Source organism: Ptychodera flava (assembly GCF_041260155.1).
Source record: "Ptychodera flava strain L36383 chromosome 23 unlocalized genomic scaffold, AS_Pfla_20210202 Scaffold_23__1_contigs__length_28996876_pilon, whole genome shotgun sequence".
NCBI lineage: Eukaryota > Metazoa > Hemichordata > Enteropneusta > Ptychoderidae > Ptychodera > Ptychodera flava.
Window position 1 is genome coordinate 104,033 of NW_027248277.1, and position 7,538 is coordinate 111,570.

The following is a 7,538-nucleotide window of genomic DNA, read 5'->3' on the forward strand; positions in this document are numbered from 1 at the left end:
TTTATGCTGTTCAGATTGACGACTTTGCGTCGGCCTAGGGCCGGGGCCGACGTAAAAAGCCAATGTGGACACGTTGGGTCGGCCCTGGGCCGACACAGTTTGGTCCCGGTGAGAAGGGGGGGTTCAGGGCCGACGCAGGGCCGACGCAAAATTTGGTCCGACGCAAATCGCCAGTGTGGACAAGTTGCGTCGGCCCTGGTCCCAGTTCACCAGGCCTCCGCCATGGATCGAAGTTGAACTAGTTACCCTATTCGCACAAAACAAACGACGTTTGAATCTAAAGTTTACACCTATTGAAAGTTTTCAATCCAGTCTTTACATTTTAATATCATCCCATGTACGCAGAACTTCCCACCAACCTTTGTTCCGCAAACGAGACCATGTCATTCGATTCCATAGTGCACGTAATAGACTACAGAGGCACGTCAAAAATGCCGCGCACTGGTTATTTCTCCACCGCGGCCTTATATATACAATATGCTCATCAAATAAATAGTGAAGATCTCTCCGATGATTAAAAGGGTGAGTGGTAGTCATATTTGCCCTTCTTGTGCGTACAAACGCAGGAAAATCATGAACAGTAGAAACAGCGTGCCATTATTCAAATGCGCCATTTTGAACTTTGACAGGTCAGAGGTCACAAAGGAAGGTAAAGTTACGTCGGCCCTAATTCTGGTACCGGTAAGTGTGGACGCGGACCAAATTTAATCTCAAAAGGATAATTATTTTGCGTCGGCCCAAATTTCAGTTGGGTTGCCAATGTGAACAAGACAATTCCCCCGGGGGACTACACGCGAGTGAGCGAGACAACAATATATAAATTTCGGACAAAAGCATATCGATCGATAACGTTCACTGCACGATTACAGTGGAGACTCTACGCCCGTTCGCCTCTGTTCTGTGTTATTTTTGCAGTTTACTGGAATTTTCATTGTTTATATTCGCCAAAATTTGGTATAAATTACAACAACCTGACTGGTAGTTGGTCTGTACATTTTAAGAGACGCTAACCGATTAACATGGGTCAATATTAGACCCTGATTCTGCATATGCAAACGCCGTAAGATCGCCATTTTATTGGGGCAAGAGCAAAAATTCAGCGATCGGAAAAATAAAATGCAACTAAAACAAGTTTCGTCGAGAAATTCAAAAAAACTAAAACGACAGCAATTTTGTATATATATCAAGGAAACACCATGCAATTTTTCACTATAATTGGTTCAGAATCGAGAAATTTGAACGAGCGATAGTTGTACGGTCTGTTCAGTACATTAAACGCCATTGTTTTCTATGGGAAATCGAGCAGATTAGACACATCGTAAAATGAAAAATACATCTGAAAAAAACCGTTGGTTTAACTTTTTCATTTAGCTGTTATTTTTTATAATATTTGGTATGACACATATCATGAAGGGTAACTAAAACTCTATGGTTTTATTTTTTTTTAGTTTCCCTCTTATTTTTTATGAAATGACGAGTTGAAGATCGTTTTGCTGTTGATTGTGTTTTTACTTGATTTTGCATATGTCTCTTATCGCTTACGTATTTTTGGAATTCCCTTGTGAAATTCTTCCCAAAATATTATAATTGTAAGGGCAGCATATACGGGAAATAGGACCTGTTACTCTTTCATTAATATTTATATGTGCAGCAAGGAAATACGGCGAAATTGTTCATTGATCTCACAAACTTACATGGAATGTAAAATCTGAGACATGCCCTACAATCTGGGCATGTCAAATGTTCTGTTCTGACACTTCATTTCATTGTTGTTGTTTTATTGATAAATGTTTTGATGTAAATGAAGTTTTGTGAGCAAGAATCACACAGAAAGTTGTTCAGTGTTCAGAACCTGTACTTTGTTGACTTCTGTAGATTAAATATGCATCAAGTACTTCCTTGTTCGCAATAAATTGTTTTGAGCACAAAAACCTTACTAGTTTTTCTTTTGACGTCTGCCAATGTAGAATTATTCAATCATGATACCATTTGGAAGTAGAAATATACTGATATGAGAGGAAAGTTGGAAGATTCACTCACCGGTTATGAACTGAATGTTTATTGTATAAACAAGATTCAGAAATATAAAAAAGTTAATAAGCGTGGTTACAGTAACTATCTTTCAGTAAATGTTGATAGTATTAATATATATTGCCTCTTGCACACATTTGGTGCATTAATTCTGGCTTTTCAGCTCCAATTACAAACAGTAACTATTTACACCATCAAAATGAGTAGCAAGTTTCATTCACTGTGTTTCTTTCCAGATACACTACCAAGATTTTGATAAGTACACAAATAAATATCACTGACATGAAACTGTATGATGACCTTAGAAATTGTAGCTGGTCTGAGGGTAGGTCCAGGCAAACTGTCACAATAGTTGCAAACACAATGAAAAGTCATAAAATGTTGAGAATTGGGGTCAGGTGGGAGATACATGTTTAAACTGGGCTGAAACCAACCGGTGAATATACACATTTGTCTACCAAATTCAAACTGACAACCCGTAGTACTCGTCTATCAATGATATTTTGGGTCAAAACCACTCTGCTACATCTACAAGCGACATACATGACACAAATACTGGTATAAAACAATACAGAAAATGATGCGAGTATGGAAACCTACAATAACTATAATTAAATAGCAGATTGTGATGTCATCTTACTAACCAAGTTTATTTGTTCATAAGTGTCCAAGTAACTATTTTACAGTTCCATTTCTTGTATGGTTCGCCGTGTAAATTATTGAATATTGAATTTTTAAATGGCTCTCTTTCTTTGGAACAGAGTAGTGGGTGCAACACAATTAAAACACACAATGGTTAGCAAACTCAACACTTTTCAAGAGTACACACTTCACACACCAGATAATGACATCACAGGATTAAAAGCCAAATTTAAGATTCTTTATGCAATTGCATAAATTTGCATAAAGTTGGTCAGCTCCTTTACGCACCTTTATGCAGTGCATAAAGGTGTGTAAACATGGTGTCAGTGGTGGTGCCTATATGCATCTTTATGCACTTGTATAAAAGGGTTTAATGGCTCACTAAAATTATGCACCTTTATGCAATCCAATAAAGTTGCATAATTTGACGTGTGAGGTAAAGATTGTAAAACAACACTGAGGATGGCAATTTACAGTCTCTACAAATTGGAAAGGACTATATGTGTTAAAGAATAGCTGGATGTATAGTGAGAAACATCTTGTCACTTCCCTGGGCTCACATTTCTAACGTTCACTCTACCCATCTGGAAACCATCTTGAAGGGCTTAGGGTTTGCACTTTGGAGTCCCCGCACTGTAGAAGACACAGATGTTTAGTAGTGCATTTGCTTGATCCTGCAATAAAGCGATGTTTGTAAGGGTTCTTGTGCAGTTTAGGTATCCAATACAACGTAGGCAGTGTTTTGTCCTTCTCTTTCAAAGGAATGCCAAATTCATTGAGCACAGATGAATGGTTTGAAAAAAATATCTTCATCAGAAAGGGAGGAAAGAGTATAGGTTATATTACTCTTATCTGAATAAAGATTTAATTCATCTATTATACACTGGATATAATAATTCCTACAGACAAAGATAATGTTGTTTGAAGCTGTGTCTGCAGGAACTACAACATATTCGTTGTGTAAAGCATCAAGGCATGCTTTGACAGACGGTCATGTAATACTGAGGAAGAATTTACTCCTTTAGTGTGAGAACGGAGATGTGAAATACGTGATTTTAATTTGTCTCTGACTTTGCTCAGCCAGTCAGAGAGGCATTCCACATCAACTTCCTCAACTGCAGCCCACTGTCTCGCATATTTTTCGGCGGCATCCATGATAATTTTGAAATTAAATTTCCAATTACTATTTTGTTGCTCCCGATACTTTGGGCCATATTGAAAGAGTTGCCGGAGTTTGCTGTTGGTAATGATTGGCAGGTCACCAGTTATTATGTGACCAAGTGGTTTATAGCAAAAGGGAGATGACAAGCAATTGCAAGTTCTGATGTTGTTTGAAAGAAAGTCGAAATTTTCCAAGACATTGTTATAGTTAAAAACATTTCTTCCATTTTAAAATGAGAGATCCGGTTATTTTCTTTTAATTTGTTATTATTATTATGCCCTTTCCCCATATTTTCGGTAATTTGAGAACTTAGCAACATTTCTAAAGGTCGCTGGACAAGGACTTCTAAATGTAGGGATCACTACTGATATGGATTGCAACAATAGGACTACGATATACAGGCATGGTCATGACTGATATGGCCTTCAACAACTGAAATTTAATATACAAGGTCACAATAGATATGGTATTCAATAATAATACTTCAATATACAGGGTCACGATGGATATGGTCTTCAATAATAATACTTCAATATACAGAGTCACGAGGGATATGTCCTGCAATAATAGTACTTCAATATACGGGGTTATGATGAATATGGCCTTCAATAATAGTACTTTAAGATACGGATTGACCACTATTATCATGAATAATACCATACACATACCATTATCCATAAAAAGGAAATATAAAAAAGGAAATATATAATAGATATTTTATACTGTAGTTCACATTGTCAGATATTAAGTTATCGTGTTAAAGCACAAATATTTGTATTTAAAAACTTCAAAAAGAAATAAAAATAACACTGAAGTGAAAATGTTGCATGATCATAACAAGAAGTTTTCCTCTGTGAAATATAGGTAGATATGCAGGTCTCGGAACCCTGTTATCCAATAGGGTGGCTTTATCTTACCGTATAATTGAATATTACAAATAGACTCCCTAAATTGCTTTAAATGGTGAAATTAACTAATCAGATATAACCTTCCGAGCAGGCTGCACATCAGTAGTGAAAAACATCATGACTGTTAATACAGCTGTTAAATGCAAATTTGACTTAGCATGATTGGAACTAATTTGGGATAATTGGCTGGTAAAGTAATGTCGATTTAACCTGCAAATGAAAGCTCATCAGCTTTCCTTTTTAAATTACTCACTTGTTTTAATGACTAAATTGAAATAGCGCAACATTAAACAAGGGACACTCTTGAAATATTTGAACAATATAAAGATCTAATCCAAATAAGTTCAAATTTTGTTAATTATAGTTTCCCACAGAAATAATTCCATCACTTTTTTGACAAACATTAATGTAGACACACTAATAAATATACCTGAAACATTATTAAACCAATTTAATCATAATTTATTCAACAGCAAAATCATGCAAAAAAGTTAATAAAAATCCAAAGTCACAAAGTTTTGAGCAAACTTGTAATAAAACCTCTATATATTACTTAACATATACGTTAAAGAGAACCTCTAAAATGTTATAAAAGGTTAGTGATTTATGATTTTGAACAAAATATGACCTGAGCATTCTTCATGTACGATGGTTCTATTTTTTATCATTATCTGCACACATGTGTGCTGTATTTGGAATTAAAATCCAGTACAAGGAAATGATAGCTGCACTATATTGTAAAGACTTTTATCTACTTTCTCTAAATACACTTTAGCAAACATGTGACAGGAGTCATTATGACCGTGCGGTCGATTTGAAAGTGTTGTTGTAAACCTGTAGTTACTGGGCCTCTTACCATTCATTAGCGGTAGTTTATGAGAAAAATGGCATGTGGTTTTATGCAAAGGAGCTAATACAGACAACAAACAGAGTCACTACAGAACAGTCGACAAGCGCATCTTATATGAAAATTTGAGGTTCTATATATACAAAGTAGCAAAAATCCATATTTTATGAAATTTTACAAGAAACTGACGATGTCATAAGCAAGTTAGTGCTGATTTTTGACGAAGCATGCCATAATGAATGTCTATGATTTCAAGAAAATACTGCAGGTTTTTCTAATCATTTCACTACATCTCATTTACTCTTGGAGACTTCAAAAACTAACTCAGCAGGCGTATCTCACACTTTCTATATGTACAAGCTCAGCTTCTTACTAGAAAGTGGTATGAACATTGAACAATAAGGTTTTGCATTGAAATGAATATTTTTAACGTGAAATATTGTTTTGTACTAGAATGTGAAACCCTTGATAATTGGGGACATAAGTTTTTGCAGTTTTAATATGATATGCATATCGCTTATCAAAGAGCTGTTGTTCGCTTTAAATAGTTTGAGAAGGACATAAGTTTATTCACTATTCTCTTAAATGTTTGTCCAAAGACTATATCAACTCTCACAGGATTAAAAGCCAAATTTAAGATTCTTTATGCAATTGCATAAATTTGCATAAAGTTGGTCAGCTCCTTTACGCACCTTTATGCAGTGCATAAAGGTGTGTAAACATGGTGTCAGTGGTGGTGCCTATATGCATCTTTATGCACTTGTATAAAAGGGTTTAATGGCTCACTAAAATTATGCACCTTTATGCAATCCAATAAAGTTGCATAATTTGACGTGTGAGGTAAAGATTGTAAAACAACACTGAGGATGGCAATTTACAGTCTCTACAAATTGGAAAGGACTATATGTGTTAAAGAATAGCTGGATGTATAGTGAGAAACATCTTGTCACTTCCCTGGGCTCACATTTCTAACGTTCACTCTACCCATCTGGAAACCATCTTGAAGGGCTTAGGGTTTGCACTTTGGAGTCCCCGCACTGTAGAAGACACATCCCCCTCCTTTAATTCTTATCATTTTGCAACTGTCTCTTTATCTTTCAACTGAAATGAAGCTTGTGTTTAGTATACCACAGTATATGTTGCTGCAGTCATGACGAAAATAGTGATAGGTCAGGCAATGGCAAGTCATTCACGGCTCTGATTCATTGCTCCATTGTCTCAAGGTGTAAATAGCCATATGTCATTAACATATCAGAAAGGTTGCCATCGATATCGCCACAGCAGTTACGCATGGGAGACTTCCCTTTTCGTCACTCATCGTTCATTCAAATGACAAATGTGTGGAGTCAGTAGATGACTGCCTATCTTGTGATAGTATTTGGTAGCCGGTATCAGACAGTTTGTGTTCGTGTAGGCTACACAGACGATCTGCCCTCTTGCGAGTCCGACTTCGTGAAAAAAAAAAGATATGACCTGCGACCAAAATTGCTTATTTGACACATAACCAGGAGATCTGCATTACATTTTGCAGCGAAGTCGGACTCGCAAGAGGGCAGATCGTCTGTGTAGCCAACACGAACACAAACTGTCTGATACCGGCTACCAAATACTATCACAAGATAGGCAGTCATCTACTGACTCCACACATTTGTATATCATGAAGAAAATAGTGATAGGTCAGGCAATGGCAAGTCATGCAGGGCTCTGATTCATTGCTCCATTGTCTCAAGGTGTAAATAGCCATATGTCATTAACAACAATCAGGATGAAAACCTTGAATGCATAAACAAAATTGGTTTCCTTGCTTCAGTCACTGTTGCTAGAAAGTTTAACTGAAAATAGACTTTGTTCAAGTCTGCAATTTACATCAAATTCTTGTAAACTTGTTTTCTTTTAAAAGTTGATTGAACGCATTGTCATGGAGTTGCACCCGAAGTCACATTTGCAG